The sequence below is a fragment of the Homalodisca vitripennis genome, unplaced genomic scaffold (assembly GCF_021130785.1).
Source record: "Homalodisca vitripennis isolate AUS2020 unplaced genomic scaffold, UT_GWSS_2.1 ScUCBcl_4980;HRSCAF=11472, whole genome shotgun sequence".
NCBI classification, from domain to species: domain Eukaryota; kingdom Metazoa; phylum Arthropoda; class Insecta; order Hemiptera; family Cicadellidae; genus Homalodisca; species Homalodisca vitripennis.
The window spans coordinates 1,864-22,459 of NW_025781084.1; the positions used below are offsets into that span (position 1 = coordinate 1,864).

General features: G+C 37.5%; 1 pseudogene; it reads left to right on the forward strand.

The window, feature by feature from the left end:
- Nucleotides 1-13,061: 13,061 nt before the first annotated feature.
- LOC124373163 lies at nucleotides 13,062-20,307 on the forward strand (annotated as a pseudogene).
- The last annotated feature ends 289 nt before the right edge of the window (nucleotides 20,308-20,596 follow it).

The following is a 20,596-nucleotide window of genomic DNA, read 5'->3' on the forward strand; positions in this document are numbered from 1 at the left end:
GAAAAAAAAAATTCCGTAAGATTTTCGCTAGAAAAGGGAAATTTTGCAATTTAAAAAAAGGGGGGGAATGTTGAAGCAAAACAATTCTGCTGTTTGCCCAATTTAACAGCCCTTTTTCTTAATGAAAAGTAAAATGAATTGCAGTGAACGCGGGGATATAAAAGAAAGAAATTAGCTCAATCTGTCTCTTGAAATTTGGAATTTGCTTTGTGTTAAAAAAGTTTTTATCTGTCTTTAACCAACTTAGCCCTTTACCCTCACCCCCCCACTGACGCTCTTTTTGTTATATTTTGAACATTCTTTTGTTCCTAACTGTTTTGTAAAAAATGTAATTTTATTTTTTTTAGCCAAAACGAAAAAAGACGGAAAAACCTGAAAAAATGCAAACCTATCCAAAAAAATCGAAGGGGGAAAACTTCAAGATCGGGGGAAGCTATAAAATAGTTATTTTTTTCTTATTTGTAAAATTTTCTTAAATTTTTAAATTTGCATTTAAAACTACTCTATGTAATGTTGAGTTTACCCCTGACATTTTTTCTTAGGGGCATCTGAAAAATTTAAATTTTCGTCAATAGAAAATATGGTACTAAGCCCCCATTATATTTTTGATTTTTCTAAATAAAATTTTTAAAAACCTTAAAAAAAATTTTTACAAAGTGTAAATCCATGGTTAACAAAACTGGTAAGCTGGTCACAACGCCCCGGGTTATCAGTCTACACCATTGTACATAAAAAATCATCAAAACTGGTATGTAAGAAAAAATTATTTTAATTACACAAAATAGCCGCCCTTTTGGTGAAGGAGGTTTGCATTTAAGGACAGGGCTGAACTGTCGACACTATCTAACCCTGTTTTAGTTTGAATTGCATATTTTTTTCCCGAGTCCACAAAAGAAAAAATAATTCTGATTGAAAAATCATGTCCCGTTATTAAATTGTGATAATTAATTTTTTTTTGTAATACGGGGAGGCATATGTAAAATTCTGGGGGGGACTGACTAACAAAGGGGGGCGGACCCGATATAACAGTGATCCTGCAAGACAACGACGTGCTGGAGTGGGGCACAATGTGGTAACTTCATCACACTGTGTGAAGCCTTGGGTCAGGGGTAAGTATAACAGAGTGCACGCTGATATAAATGTACGACAGTGCGGAAGGAGCACAATGGGGTCGCTTCATCACCGGGGGTGAGAGTCGTTGGTCAGCATAATTAAACAGAGTGCACGCTGAGTATAACAGTGTAAAAGGGGGTGCTGGAGATGGGCAAATGTGTTTGATTTCACACGCTGTGTGGAGTGTTGGGTCGCGTAAGTTAACGGGGGTGACCTGAGTATAACAGTGAAAACGGGTGGAGATGGAGACAATTTTTTCGCCTTCATCACACTGTGTGAAATCTTTGGGTCACGTTAAAAAAAGATTCCAATGTTGTGTAATTTTTTTCAAATGTTATGCTCTTATTTAAGGAAGGGGAATGAAAATGTGTTTTTATATATTTTTTGTCGGCTTTCTGTTTGGAAAATCTAAATACCAACCTCCTGCTCGACATTTTTTTATTAAGTTTTTTTTTTTTAAGCAATTGTTTAGTGTTTAGGTAAAACCATTTTTGTTTCCCCAATTCTAAATCGTAAAAATTTTATTTTAAATTAAACTGTTTAATTTTTTTCATGTTACGCTTTTTTTTTTTTATTGACTAAGAAATATATTTTCGTTTCCTTTTTTTTTTTTTTATGCATCTTAAAAAACAGGAATGGTGTCCTGTTATGTTTATTCAAAAATATCAGAATTTCATTGTCATTGGATCCCAATTATTATTTTGATAAAACAAATAACATTTGGGGCTCAAACCTCATATTAAAGTATTCCCTTCAATACCATAAAAACAATTGAGCCTAGATACAATCTGTGAGACATTTTATAAAATATTTTATTTTTTTCTTAAGAGAAAACCAAATGGTTTGAGTGCAACATTTGTTTGTAGCTAAACACACAAGGATAAGATTTGGTAAAGCTCATTTTTCCTAGCAGGCAGATAAAATCAAATTCGGCCAAAAGAGGGAAATTTTCCCCTAAAAAGTTACTGGTGAATTGCTTCTTTTACTCTGTCCCCCATTTTGTTTGTTTCTTTACTGAAAAATCTTTATATATTATTAATGTGGGTAACAGCTTAAACGAAAAGTTAAAATTTTTATTTAAATTTTCCCCTAAAAAAAAGAAGGTGTTTAAAAGGTTTTAAAATTTTTTTTTTAAAGTAGAGTATCTGACAATGCTGTAGATATGAAAGAAAAGTTTTTAAGGGGAAAACGAAAGCCGATCATGTAAGAGAGAACTAACCGGATCGAGCGTTTGCAGAATGAATGCCAAAATTTAACAATTTTCGAATAACCAAAATAATTTAAATTGGGGGAATATTTTTTCTTTATTTATGCAACAAATCAGAATTGTTCATTTAAAATTTAAACAAATTTTTAAAGTTTTGTGTTCTAAATTGGCCCGTTGTCCAAATTTAAACGCATACAACCTTACCTCTAGAACACATTAACAGCCCAACCCCTTTGGGCTACTTGCCAAAAGCTATCACAAATGTTCATGCCAGTAACAGTTTAAACTTGCCTGTTGTCCCAAAAAAAGCGCATACAACCATTACCCTGGAACACATTAGACAGCCTAAAACCCGTGGTGCTACTCCAATGCTATCACAAAGTTTATGCCAGTAACAGTTCTAAACTTGGCCGTTGTCCAAATTAACTGCATAAACCTTTTCCATCTGGAAAACATTAACACCAACCTGTGGTGCTACTTGCCAAAAACTATCACAAATGGGTTTATGCCTAACATGTTTAAAATTGGCCTTTGTCCAAATTTTAACTGCATACAAACCATACCTCTGGGGAAAAATTGACAGCCCAACCCTTTGGGGGACTTGCCAAAAAACCCTATCACAAAAGTTCATGCCAGTAACATGTTTAAATTGGCTTGTTTTCCAAATTAAGCGCATACAAAAACCTTACCATCTGAAACATTTTGACAGCCCAAATGTGGTGCTACTTGCCAAACTGCTTCACAAATGTTCTGCCATAACTGTCTAAACTTGGCCGTTGTCCAATTTCTGCATACAACCCTTACCCCCTGGAAACATTAGAAGCCCAAACCCGTGGTGTACTTGCCAAATGCTATCACAATGTTCATGCCAGAAAATTTCTAAACTTGGCCCCTTGCCAAATTAACGCATACAAACCCCTTTCCATTAACACATTTTACAGCCTAACCTGTGGTGCACTTCCAACGCTATCCAAATTTATGCCTAACATTTCTAAATTTTGGGCCCCTTTTTCCAAATTAAGCGCATACAACCATTACCATCTGGAACACATTAGACAGCCAACCTGGGGGCTACTTGCCAAACGCTATCACAAATGTTCATGTCAGTAACATGTTCTAAAATTTGGGCCCGTTGTCCAAAAAGCTGATCAACCATTCCCGGAAAAACTTTTAAAAGCCCACCTTGTGTTTGCCAAACTGCTATCACAAATGTTCAGGGGCCGAACTGTTTAAACTGGCCTTTTCCAAATTAAGCTCTAAACCATTACCCTGAACACATTTTAAGCCTGACCGGGTGCTACTTCCAAAAAGCTACACAAAGTTATGCCGAAAAATGTTCTAAAATTGGCCTGTTGTCCAAATTAAGTGATAAACCTTACCATCTGGAACACTTAGACACTAAACCCTTTTTTTCCTTTCCAAACTGCTATCACAAAGTTTTATGCCTAACATGTTCTAAACTTGGCCTGTTTTCCAATTAAAAGCATACAACCATTACCATCTGGAACAATTTTCGCCGACCTTGGTGCACTTGCCAAAATGTTATCACAAATTTCATGCCCGTAAATGTTAAACTTGGGCCCCTTTTTTTTAAATTAACTGCATACAAAACCCTTACCATCTGGAACACATTAGAAACCCAACCTTGGGCTACTTGCCAAAGCTATCACAAAGTTCATGCCCTAACATGTTCTAAATGGCCTGTTGCCAAATTAACTGCATAAAAACCATTCCACGGAACACATTAGACAGCCTAACCGTGGGGGACTTGCCAAAGCTATCAAAATGTTCAACGGGGAACATGTTCAAATTGGCCGTTGTCCCCAAAAAACGATACAACCATTCCATCGGAAAACATTAGACAGCCTAACCTGTGGTTTTTATTTCCAAATGCTATCCAAATGTTCATGCCATTTTAAAGTTCAAATTTTGGGGTTTTTCCCAAAATTTAAGCCTACAAACCTTACCCCGGAAACTTAGACACCTAACCTTGGGGGTACTTCCAAACTGCTATCACAAATGTTATGCCATAACATGTTCTAAAATTTGGCCTGTTGTCCAAAAATTTAACTGTAAAAAACCTTACCATCTGGAAAACTTAACAGCCCCACCCTTGGGGGTACTTGCCAAAGACACAAATTTCAGCCGGGAAAAAGTTCTAAAAATTTTCCCGTTTTTCCAAAAATTAAACGCATACAACCTTACCACTGGAAAACATTGGACGCCTGCCCGTGGTGCTACTTGCCAAATGCTTTTCAAATGTTCATGCCGTAAAAGTTCTAAACTTGGCCGTTGTCCAAAATTAAAATGCATACAACCCTTACCATCGGAACAATTAACACCCCCCCGTGGTTGGGGACTTGCCAAATTTTTCCAAATGTTCTGCCGTAACATGTTCTAAACTTGGCCTGTTGTCCAAATTAAGGATACAACCTTACCATCTGGGGAAACATTTTACAGCCTGACCTGTGGGCTATTTCCAAAAAGTTTTCACAAGTTCATGCCAGTAAAAGTTCTAAACTTGGCCCGTTGCCAAATTAAAATGATAAACCTTACCTCTGGAACCATTAGAAGCCTGACCTGTGGCTACTGCCAAATGTTATACAAATGTCATGCCCGTAAATGTTCTAAACTTGGGGCCCGTTGTCCCCAAAATTTAACGCATCAACCATTTACCATCTGGGAAACATTGACAGCCTGACCCGGGGCACTTGCCAAATGCTTCACAAATGTTCACCCAAAAGGTTCTAAAATTGGCCCGTTGTCCAAATTAAGCGCAACAACCATTACCATCTGGAAACATTAACAGCCTAACCCGTGGGGGTCTTGCCAAAGCATCACAAATGTTCATGCCTAACATGTTTTTTAAATTGGCCCGTTGTCCAAATTAAGCTGCATACAACCATTACCCCCCTGGAACACATTAGCACCTAACCTTGGCCTTTCCAAACTGCTACACAAAAATTCAGCCATAACTGTTCTAAAATTGGCCCCGTTGTCCAAATTAATGCATACAAAAACCTTTCCCTTGGAACCATTAGACGCCTAACCGTGGTTATTTTCCAAAACCCCTCACAAATGTTATGCCAGTAACATGTTTAAAATTGCCTTTTTCCCAAAAATTTAACTGCATACAACCATTCCATCTGGAAACATTTAAAACCTAACCTGTGGTGTACTTGCCAAAGAAAAACAAATGTTCTCCGTAAATGTTTTTTAAATTTTGGGCCCGTTGTCCAAATTTGCTCATACAACCATTACCACTGGGGGAAACATTGACACCAACCTTGGTGCCCCTTGCCAAACTGCTATCACAAATGTTCTGCCCCCTAACTGTTCTAAACTTGGGGCCTTTCCAAATTAAGCTGCAACAACCTTTTCCCTCTGGGAAACATTAACGCCTGCCGTGGGGTACTTGCCAAAGTTATCACAAATGTTCATGCCCCGTAACATGTTCAAACTTGGCCCGTTTCCAAATTAAGCTGCATAAAACCCTTACCATCGGAAACATTTGACACCTAAACCCGGGTGCTACTTCCAAATTTTCACAAATGTTCATGCCATAAAAATTTTTAAACTTGGCCGTTGTCCAAATTAACCATACAACCATTACCACTGGAACACATTAAAGCCCGACCTGTGGTCATTTCCAAAAGTATCCAAAGTTCATGCCAGTAACTTTCTAAATTTCTGTTGTCCAAATTAAGTGCTACAACCATTACCCTCTGGAACACATTTGCGCCTAAAAGTGGTCTCTTGCCAAATGTTTTTCACAAATGTTCATGCCGTAACATGTTCTAAACTTGGGCCTTTGTCCAAATTAAACTCATACAACCATTCCATCTGGGGAAAACTTAAAGCCTACCGTGGGGCACTTCCAAACTGATCACAAAGTTCATGCCAGTAACATTTTCTAAACTTGGCCTGTTTCCAAATTTAAACTGATACAACCATTTCCACTGGAAAAAAAAAACCCTTCCCTTTTCTTCCAAAATGTATCCAAATTTCTGCCAGTAAATTTTCTTTCCTTTGCCAAAAACTTACAACCAACCTTGGAAAAATTAACACCCAACCCCGGGGTTCTTTCCCAAAATGTTTCCAAATTTCTGCCATAAATTTTTAAACTTGGGCCGTTGCCAAAATAACGCAAAACCCCTTCCATTGGCCATTTAAAAGCCCAACCCTTGGGGGTATTGCCAAATGTATCCCCAAAGTTCAAAGGCCAAAACATTTTAAACTTGCCTGTTTTTCCAAAATTTAAACTCTACAACCTTTTTTATTAAAAACTTTAAAAGCCTAACCCTTTGGGGTTTCCCAAACTTTCACAAACAAGCCAGAAAATTTAAACTTGGGCCGTTTCCAAATTAACCAAAAAAACCCTTACCCTTGGAAACATTGAGCCTAAACCTTGGGGCCATTTTAAACGTATCACAAAAGTTTTGCCTAACTGTTCTAAACTTTGGCCGTTTCCAAATTAAGCTAACAACCATTACCATTGGCCCCCTTAACGCCCAACCTTGGGGCTACTTGCCAAAAGCTACAAAAATGTTCATGCAAACATTTCTAAAAAAGGCCTTTGTCCAAATTAACTGCATACAAAACCTTTCCATCTGGAAAATTAGACAGCCTAAACCTTGGTGCTACTGCCAAATGTATCCCAAATGTTCTGCCAGTAACATTTTCAAATTTGGGCCGTTGCCAAATTAAACTCTAAACCATTACCACTGAACCATTAGACGCCTAACCTTGGTGCTACTTGCCAACAAATGCCCCCCCCCCCCCCCCCCCCCCCCCCCCCCCCCCCCCCCCCCCCCCCCCCCCCCCCCCCCCCCCCCCCCCCCCCCCCCCCCCCCCCCCCCCCCCCCCCCCCCCCCCCCCCCCCCCCCCCCCCCCCCCCCCCCCCCCCCCCCCCCCCCCCCCCCCCCCCCCCCCCCCCCCCCCCCCCCCCCCCCCCCCCCCCCCCCCCCCCCCCCCCCCCCCCCCCCCCCCCCCCCCCCCCCCCCCCCCCCCCCCCCCCCCCCCCCCCCCCCCCCCCCCCCCCCCCCCCCCCCCCCCCCCCCCCCCCCCCCCCCCCCCCCCCCCCCCCCCCCCCCCCCCCCCCCCCCCCCCCCCCCCCCCCCCCCCCCCCCCCCCCCCCCCCCCCCCCCCCCCCCCCCCCCCCCCCCCCCCCCCCCCCCATAAAATGTCCACTTTCACTAATATACTGTCACGCATGTTCAATTGCTTGTCAAATGGCTCAAATACCTGGAACACTACACCTAACTGGCACTGCAATGCATCAAATTTATCATCATTAATTGGCCTGTTTCCAATTCTGCATAAACATTACCATCTGGAACACATAGACAGCCTACTGGGCATCACTCACAAATGTTCATGCGTAACAGTTCTAAACTTGCTGTTGTCCAATAACTGCATACAACCATTACCTCGGAACAATTAGACAGCCTACTGTGCACTGCCAAATCAATCACCATGCTAACTGCCCAAAACATACACAACATGAAGCCCTGTTCTTTCAACTTACAAATTCGCATAACAGTTCTAAACTTGCCTTGTCCAAATTAACTGAACAACCTTACTTGGCACTTGCAACTGTCGCAAACTGTTCACAATGTTCAATAATGCTAATTGGTTGCTAATGATCAAACTGAACAATAGACAGCCTACTGGTATTGCAATGTATACAATTACCATAACATTAAAATGCCTGTGTCATTCATACACATGCACATACAGCTAACTTGGCTTTGCCAAATGCTCAAATTCCAAAAATTAAACCTGGCCAAAAAGTCACAACATTCATGGCTGAGCCAATGTGCTACCAACCTCACATGCAGCCTTGCCGCTTCCAAATTAAGCCAAACATTTCAACTTCATACTGCACCACGTTACAATAGCCTACATGTTCAAACTGGTTCAAATAGCGCAAACATTCACTGGCCATTGCATAACTTCTTCCAAACTTACACATGTTCATGAAATGTTCAAATTGCCTTTCAATTGCTGCAAACCACCATTACCAACGGTAACTGTGCTACAAATTTCACAGTACATTAATCGTTTCCAATTAACTGCATAACACCATTACATTGAACCTAACGCTATTGCTATCAATGTTCATCGTAACATGTCTAAACTTGCCTGTTGTCCAATTAAGCTGCATACACCATACCATCTGGAAACTTAGACACTAACTGTGTGCTACGCCAACTGCTTCACAATGTTCATGCCAGTAACATTTCTTTTTAAACCACAACACCTCGGAACACTTAGACCACTGGTGCTACTTGTATCAAAAAATGTTCATGCCCCGTAACCCCCTTTTTTAAACTTTGGCCGTTGCCCCCAAATTTTAACTGGGATACAACCATTACCATTTTGGAACACAAAATTTTTCAGCCTAAACCCGTGGTGCTACTTGGGCCCAAAATGTTTTCACAAATGGGTTTATGCCAGTAAAAATGTTCCCAAACTTGGGGCCCCCTTTTCCAAATTAAGCTGCATAAAAAACCCTTACCATCTGGGGAAAAAATTAGACAGGGCCCAACCTGTTTTTGCTACTTGCCAAACTGCTATCACAAATGTTCATGCCAGTAAACATGTTCTAAACTTGGGGCCCCCTTTTCCAAATTAAGCTGCATCAACCATTACCATCTGGAACCCCTTTTGACAGCCTAAAAACCCGTGGGGGCAAAACCAAAATGAAAAAAAAAATTTCAGCCGTAACATGTTCAAAAATTGGCCTTTTTTCCAAATTAAAACTCATACAACCCTTTCCAAACTGGAACACATTAGACACCTAAAAAGTGGGGGTACTTGCCCAAATGTTTTCACAAATGTTTTTTTTCCCGTAACATGTTTAAAATTTTTGGGCCCCCTTTTCCAAATTAAACTGGGTACAACCCTTACCATTTTGGGAAAACCCTTTGACACCTAACCCTTTGGGGGTACTTTTTCCAAAAAATTTTTTTATCACAAATGTTGCATACAGTAACAGTTCAAGAATGGCCTGTCACCAACTTAGCATTCAACCATTACCATTACAAACATTAGCCATAACTGTTACATTGCGTCAAATTAACCAAATTCATGACCATTAACTCTAACCATTGGCATTGTCCAAAATTAAGCTCATACAACCTTACCATGTACCAATTAAGCCTAACCTGTTGTCAAAGCCAACTTTTCAAATTAGCTGCTACATTCTCTAATCTTTGCCACTAACTGTGCTAACTTCCATCTGCACAAATGTAGCATAACTGTTCTAACCAACCTATCTGTCATTGCCGCAACATCTAACTTGGCCTAGAGCCTAACTTGTGTCTTCCAAATGCATCACAATTTCAACCATACATTATTGCTGATGCCATTAACTGTCAACTCCAACTATACAATTGAAGCCAACCTGTGACTTCAAACTCCATCAAAATTAAGCCAAACAGTTTAACTTGGCCATTTCAACTAACGATACTACCATACCATTAACACAATAGATAGCCATACATGTCTAATCCACTGTTCAAATTAAGCAGTAACATTTCAAACTGGACTTACCAATTGTGCTACACCAACTCATCCATAACATTCACTACCTGTGTCCTACTGCAACCATACAATGTCATAGACAGCTAACTTGCTTTGCCAAATTATCACAACTTACATCGAAACATAAACTGCCTGTGTCAATTGCACATACACATTCATCGAACATTTCAATGCCTGTGTCCAAAACTGCATCAAACTTCATCGAACATTAAACCTGCCTGTGTCATTAAGCTATCACATTCCATCAACATGCTACTTGCGTTTCCAATTGCCATACAACTTACCAACATTAAACTGCCTGTTGTCTACTGCCAAACTTACCAAATTCAGCCTAACTGTCTACTTGCCCTGCAAAATCAACCATACTGAAAATTGCGTTACCATGGCTCTCAAACTACCATCCCATAACAGTTACTTGGCCTTTCCAACTGCATACAAATACCATGAACACATAACGCCTACGTTGCATTGCCAAACGCATACAAATTTCATCCATAACATGTCTAACTTGGCTGTGCCAATTAACTGCTACAACATTACCATGAAACATTAAACCTACCTGTGTTTCCCAATGCTCACAAATTACCATGAAACATTAAACTGCCTTTGTGCAAATTGCCAACCTTCCATCGAACAATACTGCTATGGCTATTGCCAAACGCTACCATGTTTCCAATTAACTGTTCAACTTGCCTTCAAATATAGCAACAACCTTCTCTACTTCAAACTACCATGTTCTTGCCAAACTGTTCAAAATGGCGTGAAATGTCTAAACTCCTTCATAAACTTAACACCTACCTTGGACTACTGCCAAACTGTGTCACATGCAATGCCGTAACATGTTATGGCCGTGTCAAATTAGCTGAACTACCTTTCCAAATAACTAACAACCATACCTCTGGAACTTCCAGCTACCAATGTCATGCCAAACTGTTCAAATTAGGCCGTTGTCTAAACTGGCCATTCCATCTAAACATACACCTTACCTTGGACTTGAACTTATACAGCCATTGGCTATCAAACTGTTATCAAATTCTTGCCAATAACTGTACAAATTCCTTGTACCAAATTAGCGCTAACCTTACTTGGACAATAGCCTACACATGTTCATGCCAGTAACATTTTAAATTGCTGTTGCCAAAAGTCTAAAACTCTTTCCATTGAACCATTAACCCTTACCTTGGACAAATTGCAACTACCATGTCACTGCCAGTAAACATGTTCTATAACTGTTTACCATGTGCAACAACCATACTGGAACCATTACAGACACCTTGATGCCTGCCGTGCTATCCAACTGTTATCCAAATGTTCTAAATTGTTTCAAATTGCTGCCAAAACCATACCATTACCATTGAACACTTAACCTGAGTGTGCTACTTGCCAAACTGCTATCACAAATGTTCATGCCAGTAACATGTTCTAAACTTGGCCTGTTGTCCAAATTAAGCTGCATACAACCATTACCATCTGGAACACATTAGAAGCCTGCCTTGGTGCTACTTGCCAAACTGCTTCACAAATGTTCATGCCAGTAACATGTTCTAAACTTGGCCTGTTGTCCAAATTAAGCTGCATACAACCATTACCATCTGGAACACATTAGACAGCCTGACCTGTGGTGCTACTTGCCAAACTGTTATCACAAATGTTCATGCCAGTAACATGTTCTAAACTTGGCCTGTTGTCCAAATTAAGCTGCATACAACCATTACCATCTGGAACACATTAGACAGCCTAACCTGTGGTGCTACTTGCCAAACTGCTATCACAAATGTTCATGCCAGTAACATGTTCTAAACTTGGCCTGTTGTCCAAATTAAGCTGCATACAACCATTACCATCTGGAACACATTAGACAGCCTAACCTGTGGTGCTACTTGCCAAACTGCTATCACAAATGTTCATGCCAGTAACATGTTCTAAACTTGGCCTGTTGTCCAAATTAAGCTGCATACAACCATTACCATCTGGAACACATTAGACAGCCTAACCTGTGGTGCTACTTGCCAAACTGCTATCACAAATGTTCATGTCAGTAACATGTTCTAAACTTGGCCTGTTATCCAAATTAAGCTGCATACAACCATTACCATCTGGAACACATTAGACAGCCTGACCTGTGGTGCTACTTGCCAAACTGCTATCACAAATGTTCATGCCAGTATTTGCTACAATTGTCGTAGCAACTTCTGTTACTGTTAGTTAGTTAGTTCAACTGCACAAACAGTTACTGGATAGTTTCTGTAACTTAGCTAAGACAAACCGATCTTGGTTTACATTTAATTATATCCCCTGTGTTAAAAATTGTTAAACAACAATTGCTGTATAATAAAATATTTACAGCAATTTTAGCAAGTTCATTTTCAAATTTGCAGTTTTTTTAAAGATACATATATATTAATTAACTTAGTCAATATCTTTTTCTCTAAGAACAATAAGCACAGAAATGCTTACAATTGGCAACAAAGGAACACAGTAGAACAATACATGAACAAAATAAATTAAAAACATGAAAAAGACCCAATATGGAACAGCCTGAATGAAAACATGGTGAAAAAATTACCACTATCCTCTTTTTATTACTATTTATATATCGAAGAAAGATATATGTCGTGTGTGGAAAGATAATCAGAATTCCTGTATTTAGTTATAGAAAATTAATTAATGACTAGCGAACTTGTTAGTTTAATCACGTTATCTATGTTCAATTTACTATATTCTCAAATGTCATTGTGAATTTGAAAGTGACCTTATTGACAGAGAGTTTATATTTCATTAGTTGTGTTATTAGCAATTATGAGAAATAAGATTGTTGTGTAATTAGAATATTATAGCAATTTTTATATGATGTTTTTATAAGCACTACTCTATATTATTTGCAATTGTTATTACTATTTAGTATGTTACTAAAATAACCTGCAAAATGGAAATAAAATAAATTAACTATGTTGTAAAACAATAATTAAAATTTTAAATAGAATTTAATCACAGGTACAAACTGTTACAAAGTTCAGCTACTGTTAAAAATACATTAAAATTTTTATATGTTTCTATTTTCTTTAATATTTCTTCGATATTATATTCACATTCATAAAAATTAATTTAAAATTGTGTGATAAAAAATTATCATTAAGTGATGGGATACAACTGGAGATAAGGAAGTAAAGAAACAATTGACTGATGTTGGACAGATCTGCAAGAACCATACGCCATTGTGGTTCTACTGCACAATGACCTGGTGGTGATAGACCTGTTGAGTCAGGGGTTCCCCTGCTTCGAGAACCCATATCCCATGGACCTGCACGAGTCTGCCGTGACCTGCTGTACCTACCTGGCGGACTGCCCGTCTGACCTCATCCCCGCCTTCTACTCGGTGGGCTCTCGGACCCAGAAGCGCACAGGCTTCAGCGAGCGAGAATGGCCCATCTGTGGCGGGAGTGGAGCCCTACGTCTTGTAGCTACAATGAGATCATTCTCACAGGTGAGTACTGTACAGTCCATTGTCACAGTGACAATCGCAATAGATAAAAATACAAGTAAAAAAATATTCAAGCACGCAGGGCCGGATCTATCATTTCTTCTGGGGGGGGCAAGCTTGATTTTTGGCGCCCCCCCTGATACCAAACTATTTACCATAAGTTTTACTACTATATGCTTTGTATATGGGTTTGAAATAAAATAAAACTTAGGTTGAATAAGAAAGTGTTATTTTAATGAAATAGAAATGTCTAGTTTACAATTTTACATGAATCCAAAACAATACAATTGTTTTAGAAAAAAAAAATACTAACAATTATAGAATCTTTATCTTCCGACCTTCTTTGCTGCAAATGTGTTAATTATCTGATCAAAATAAATCAAAGAAGCCCTTTCATGTTCAATTGATACAATGCTTAAATTAGTTAGTCTTTGCTGTTTCATAGAATTTCTTAAATAGGTTTTTATAAGCTTCCAATTTGCTGAAACTTCTCTCTCCAGATGCTACAGAGACTGGAAACGTTAGAAAGATTTAAGAGCTACATATATGTTTGGATAACCCTCTTTCAACTTGCTCTTATGCAATATTTTGAGCAAAGATGCTGCTGTTGCGTCTTCCAATCCATCTTCCATATTTAAGGCATGAAATTTAAAACTCTCTATTTCATTCACAAACTCTTCTTCATTTAAGTCACTGGCATATGTTGTAGCTAATTCTTTTGCTTTACTTTTCAAAGTTTTAACAAACCATTTTTTTTTATTTGATCCCCACACAAAAAATTAAACTTATCAGCAACGATTGTTAACGCATCATATCTGTTAGTTAGCTCACTAATAATTCTATCACATATTTGAAAAAGTGATCTTTTGAAAAGCTCTTCTTCTTCTTCAGTAAAATTTGGCCCATCATCTTCATGTGTGTCTCCTGTCATTTTCTTTTTCTTTCTCTTTCTCGTTTCCTTGTACTCTGCTGTTATGCCCATATTATTAGCTAAAAATGTTGCCTCATCAATTGCCTCTGAAACAGTTAAATCCCTAGTTGAAGATAATACATTTAGAAGACCTTGTTTGTTTCTTGCAGCATTGTCTACTGTTGTGTCCTCTCTTTGTAGAAACTTGCTAACTCTATCAATTTTCTTGAGGACTGAATACCAAAAGCATGTCATAATAACATATTCAAACCTTTTCATGTTTTTAAGTAGCGATTTAGCTTCAGCTCTTGTTTCAGGAGATGAGAACTCATGGTAGTTGTCTTCAAGAGAAGAGAGCACTTTGTCCATATGTTTATAAATAACCTCCACAGAATCAATCCTTGCTGACCATCTTGTTTTACTTTCTGATTTTAACGAAAGGGGAACATGTTGTTTTTAAACTTCCCACCTTGATGTAGAGCCATGAAAGAAGTTGTAGAGGCTGTTTATAATACCAAAATACGATTGTGCTTCAACACAGGCCTCTGCTGAATGAACCCCAACTAAATTTAAGGAATGGGCTGAGCATGGACAAAGTAGGCCAGTTTGTTCTCTTGCACAATCCTTGACTGGACACCCTTGTATTTCCCAGCCATGTTTGCTCCGTTGTCATATGACTGGCCCCTGCAAAACATCAAGTCTAGACCATCTTCTTTGAGCTTTTAGCAATGCTTTCAAAAAGCCCCTCGCCTGTTTTTTCACTCACAGTAAAAAAATCTAAAAAGCTTTCACATACCTCTGGCCCTTCGTCAGTATATTTAATGTAACGAATGACTTCAGTCATTTGTTTCATTTTTACTTACATCAGGGTACAGTCGAAAATCAATGAAAAATATTTAGCTTTTTTATGTCCTGAATTATGTCTTCTCTAATTGCATTTGCAATGAGATCAAGAAACTCATCTTGTACTGTGTGAGAAAAATAGCTGAGCTGCCCTTTCTTATGGCGACCAATATGCTCACGCAAGGTCTCATTATAGTGGGAAATTAAATCTATAGTGTTCAGAAATTTTCCACTATTTGGATCTGCAAAGTTACAAGTTTTCGTTTGTCCCTCTGAATGCACTACCCTGTTTTGCCAAAATAAGACAGCATCTAGTATACAGCGTAGTACTTCTCTCCAGTGGGATTCCTCCTTTTTTATCTGATCCTGCAACTCCTTGTCGATCCCTCCTTTACCAAGTGACGTTTCTAATGCTTTCCATGAAACAAAGGTTTTCTTATGGTACTGGGAGTTTTCATGTTCTGGCAATTTGTCACTGAGTTTTTTTCAATTTGTGAATCCTTCCTTTCTTGCTAAAAACGAAATTGTTGATTCATGTTCTGTGTTCAAAGGACGAAAAAGCCTGCATGGAACACAGTAACAAAGCATTCATTGTCTCGCTGTAAGCCAAATAAGATCTTTTGACCTTTGAACCATTTTTTCAAAATTTTGTAAAACCAATCTTTTGTAAGGTTCGGCCCTCCCTACCGCTTTTACTCAAATCAGGATTATGATCATCGTTTTCCACATCTCCTTTTTTTTTTTGATGTAACATCTTTGTTTGTCACTAAGCTGAGTTGGCCAAGTTCCAGGGTCATTAAAATTAAAATTGTACTCACATTCACTCTCCTGTTCTTCATGGTTAGGCCCTTTTGAGTCTGAAACTGAAACGGCTTCTTGAAATGATGTAGAAGAGGCCCAAAAATCAGTAGCATGCGAAGTATGTGGTTTTTTCACAAATAAAGTCATTGTTGTCTTCTTCCTCTGCACAAACGTCCATGAGATCTTCTCCTCCAGCGTTTTCTTCTCCCACCGCATCCTCTTGAACAGACGGTTTATTTCTCGTTGCTTCAGGTTCGGCTTCGTCTGTAAGCAACAGACATAAATGCACACATGACCAAACATTTTAATTTTTTAAGTAGGTTACATGTACAACATAAACAAATTATTACATTGTGTAACGTTTTATAAATCATGTAGGCCTAACTAAAAACGTTACAAAAATATAATGTTGTTAAATAGTGCCAATAATGCTTGGGATGCTATTACAGTACTAGCCTACAGCCTATTCGATATATTAATTGTTTTAGTAGTAAGGGCCAAGGGGATATTATTACAATCAATGTATTGTTAACATTTTAGTACGTATGTTAGCGTATTAAAACTATCGTTAATAATAGCATAGAAAGTAAGTGAAAGAAGCATTTTATGTATATGTTTTTTAATGTATTTAGTTCTGAATATTTAAATGTGTTTATGCTACGCAAGGTGTGGTGGGCGTCGGCCGACGAATGTGAACGGGAGAGGATTTTCATTCAGGCAACGAATCTATAAAATATCTATAAACAAACTATATTTACAATTAATGATCTATAACCACTATTTTTAACATTAAAACTGAAGTTTGTTGTTATTATGCCGCTATAGCCTATAACTGTTTTGTACTCAAAATGAATCTTAACAAATTAAAATACAACAAAAATTAGTTACCTTGGTCCTTGATATTTTGCAACCATGATGACATTAAAGTTGACGATTTCGCGGCCTCTTGTTGTCTTGCTTTAGCTTTCTTTCTGTGGAAACACCCTGATGGTTTTTTCGACATGTTGATCTATGTTAGTCACAGGTAGAATATTCATACAACTGCGACATGAAATCTAACCTAAAACTCATCAAAAGTTCACGCTCACGTCAAGCGGGAACACTCACGAGTCACTAGTCAGGGGCGGGAGCGGGAGACGCGCTTGCGCTTTCTAGTCCTAGTCAAGCCGTAGACAATGTTGCCAACCCACAGCCTTAGTTATGAAAATACCCTGCCGCTTTAAAGATATTTCTTACTAGGCCTATGTTCTTTTGGTTTGCGCAAATATAGTTTACTGAAGTAAGAAATTGTATGTACGTAGACTATATTGTGCTATTGACACTTGACAGTAGAAATGGTAAATGTTTTTTTATGGTGGCCTCATCCCATCATTTGGCGCCCGGCGCGGCGCCCCCCCTAACTCGGCGCCCGGGTCACATGCCCCCCCTGCCCCTCCCTGGATCCGGCCCTGCAAGCACGTACATTTGTTGTCGACCGCAAAATAATATAATGAAACTTAAAATGTATCATTGCTGCTGTTTCTATGCATACCAAATTGATAATAAAGTCCGCGTAAGCTGGACTATGTTTTATATGGATCTTTGATCATATTCTCTTTAAGGTACATCATCTGACATTACCACACTTTGAACATTCTAGTTGAGCGGTTTCTAGTGTTAAACAGCAGAAACTTTGATTAGAAATACTAAAACTAACAAAAATCACTGTTATTTACTTTGTATATTATGGTTGTCAGAGGTTACTCAATGAACGAAAGCGAGAAATTGAGGGTAAAATTGAAAACAATAGATCTGGACTATGATAAAAATAGTCCATTAAGAAGATATAAATGCAAACCAATCAATTCTAAATAATAAAAATTTAATATTGTTCCAATAAAATTTAGTTTGTAAATATTATACATTCAATATAAAAAGATTTGCACTATTGTTCTATTATTTCTATAAAACATTTTATATTGAGTAGCTTGTGACAACCGTACTACAAATCACTACAGAAAAAAATAATTGCAAAAAAAAAGAAAGGAATTTGCAACTGGAAGTAAAATATAAAGCAGATAGTGCTATTTATGCCATTCAAAACTGTCTTGCTCATTGTAGTATTTGTGCCACATAATTCCCATATGAACACTAAGACTCCTGACAGTAAGGCATACCAGCAGTAATCATAGATACAAAATAGACAAGATTTATTTAAAGATAACATTCATAATTAACATATTATATAAAATTGTATTCTCACAGGTGTATGTAACATTATAATAACCTATGTGATAGCTTTTAAAAACTAATATTTTTGGAAATTTAAATAAAAAATATATTAATTTTTAATCATTCTTAATGTAAACAATCTGAACAATAGGAAAGTTAACAACAACTTATAGTGAGGCGTCTAAATATGTATTATATTTACACAAACAAAAATAATCAACATAAAAAACATGTCATTTACAAGCAATTTTCTTTAAATGTGGTGTTATATAACAACATGTAAAATAAAATAAAAAGTATATAAAATAGTGATAGTTTTTAGATTTTGTAAAAATAATTTAGAATCGTATTCTGTTTTATTATTTGTTGTTTATCTGGATGCTTTTACCATGTTTATAGAGATGGACCAATAAATACATTTTATTCACATTGTAATTAAAGTTTCTTTTATTTGTAAGGAGCCAAATCTAAGTGAATTTTTCAAGGCAATTTCTATAGCAAAAAATGAATCAACATCACAAATGTCACTAGTTATTATTGTTAATATATTTTTTATTCCTTATTGTCATTTTGTATTAGTCTTAAAGTATACACAAATATTGAATTTCATAGTCAACAGTATTATTTCAAAATAAAATTATTACTTTTATATATAATATTAAAACACATTCAAATATATTTATACATACACAATTCTTAATACTGTCAAAAGAAAACATTCTGCAATGAATTATAAATATTGGAGCTCATGTAATAGTTAAGAACCATGGCAACATCAGAATGGTTCATTTCAAAAGGAGAATCGACAAGATTTATTATGGCCAATTCTAGTGTGTAGTAATTAGTAGAAGCTACCAGTTTACAAATGGTGGCTTGTTGTAATTGTGATACAGACCTGTAATTGATGCGATGTAACGGTGGCCGAACATGCCCTCCCCCTCCCCCCCCCCCAACATAAACCTGACACCTGAGAGAAACAGAAACAGGTGGAACAAAACTTTGCGATACAAAACACGTCAGCACTGTTGTGCGTTAGTAGAGGTAGCTCATTACCAGTTGGCTAATAAGCCTTCTCCTCACCCATCCTTCTTGTTCCCATTGATTCCTACTGCCTGTATCAGTAAAATAATTAAATAATTTTAATTTCCAATTTAAGTTCATTTTAATAATAACTGCTTGTAATAAATTCATCAGTTAGTATGAAATTATATGTCAATAAAAAATACTGTACTTACATTTCTACCTTTAAATATTTTTTTTCACTGATGTATCCTATATTGATTTACTTTTGAACGGAACTAAAGAATTATAAATACGTAAAAGTTTAAAAATTATCAACTGAGTGCTTGATATAAAAATAACATTTCTATTAATCCAATTTAACAATAATATAAGTTAAAAACTCAAGACAATATAATAAAGAGAATGTGACACAAAGTGTTAACAGGATACTAGTACAGTAACTCCTTACAATTTTCAACTCCATGATTTTTCAGTAATTATACGCATAAGTGAATTTATGCATGTAGATGGAAAACAAAACTTAATGAAATGTAATTGTACTTGTACAAGGCTTGCTTTATTTAATTTGCACCTGTACGCTAAAATTCACATTGTCCGTCATTCATGTACATAATTTCTATTAATACTTGTGGAACGTTGGTGTCTAAAATCTGTTAAATTTGATCACTTAACTGTTATATTCAATTTATTTCCTTTACTTAGTTGTATGATTTGCCTATTAGTACTATGGGTGGATAATATTACTCTTTGAATGTTAAACCTGAATTAAAGCCAAATCTAAGTCACACCATTTAAAAATGCAATGGTGATTTACTAGAATTTGGGCTCAAGTATATTTGTGTGTAATTGTAGTGTAAACGGTAGCATCTGATCATCTGTTATTGACGTATGATGAGACTGTAATATTTTGTTGACTGTAGGCATGCAGACGGCAGTATTAAGTTCTGGGACGCATCTGCCGGCACGTTACAGGTTCTGTACAAGCTCAAGACCAATAAGGTATTTGAGAAACCTCGGACTCGCTCCGTGGATGGTGGTGCAGAAGAAGATCCCTTGCGATACCAGCTCATCTCCCTCTGTCCCGAGAGCAGAAAACTGTGCGTGGCTGGCGCAAGCAGCTACGTCATTCTCTTCAAATTCCGCAAGCTGGAGTCTGTTTCGGATACGTGTGTGAGTAATATAGACTTTTAATATATAGTAGAATTTTAACACTTAAAATGGAAGATCACAATGTGGAATAAAACTGTAGTAGTTTAACAAATTGATGATTTCTTATGGTCTTAAATTATGTACTAATTGTAGTGTGAACACTAGTACTCAAACTAGGCAGAGATTGGCTATCAAATTAATAATGTAAGAAGAAGAGTTTGAGGTAGTAGCAAAAATAATGCTGAATCTAGTTGTGTTGATATTTTTTTATGTGGTGAAAATGAAAACAAATGTCTAAAGAAACGAAAGG